Genomic DNA, 625 nt, shown 5'->3' with positions numbered 1-625 from the left:
CAAATTAATTCCATGAAAAGCATAACACTGACACCAGAACCAGGAAAAGACACCACTAAAAAGGCAAACTAAAGACCAATATTCCTTGTGAATGTAGTAACAAAAATTTTCAACAAAATCCTAGCCAACAGAATCCAACACCACATCAAAAAAATAATACATCCTGACCAACTAAGATTAATATCAGGTATGCAAGGATGGTTCAACATCAGAAAAAACAATTAATGTAATCCACCACATAAGCAAAATAAAAGAACCATATGATCATATCAATCAAAATGCAGAAAAAGCATTTGATAAAATCCAAAACTCCTTACTGTTAAAACACTCTCAGCAAAATAGGGATAGAAGGGAAAATCCTCAACAAAATAAAGGGCATATATGCAAAACCAATAGCCAACATTCTGTTAATGGAGAAAGACTCAGATCATTCCCCTTGCAAATGGGAACCAGACAAGGATGCTCTCTATGACCACTTCTATTCAACATTGTATCAGAAGTCCTAGCTAGGGCAATAAGGTGAGGAAGAGAAATAAAATGCATCCAAATTGGCAAAGAAGAAGTAAAGCTATCCTATACATAGAAAACCCAAGAGACTCAGCAAACAAAACAAAACAAAACAAAA

This window comes from Orycteropus afer, unplaced genomic scaffold (assembly GCF_000298275.1).
Source record: "Orycteropus afer afer isolate SDZICR_OR568_19922 unplaced genomic scaffold, OryAfe1.0 scaffold00375, whole genome shotgun sequence".
Lineage (NCBI taxonomy): Eukaryota > Metazoa > Chordata > Mammalia > Tubulidentata > Orycteropodidae > Orycteropus > Orycteropus afer.
This window is presented reverse-complemented; position numbering follows the sequence as displayed.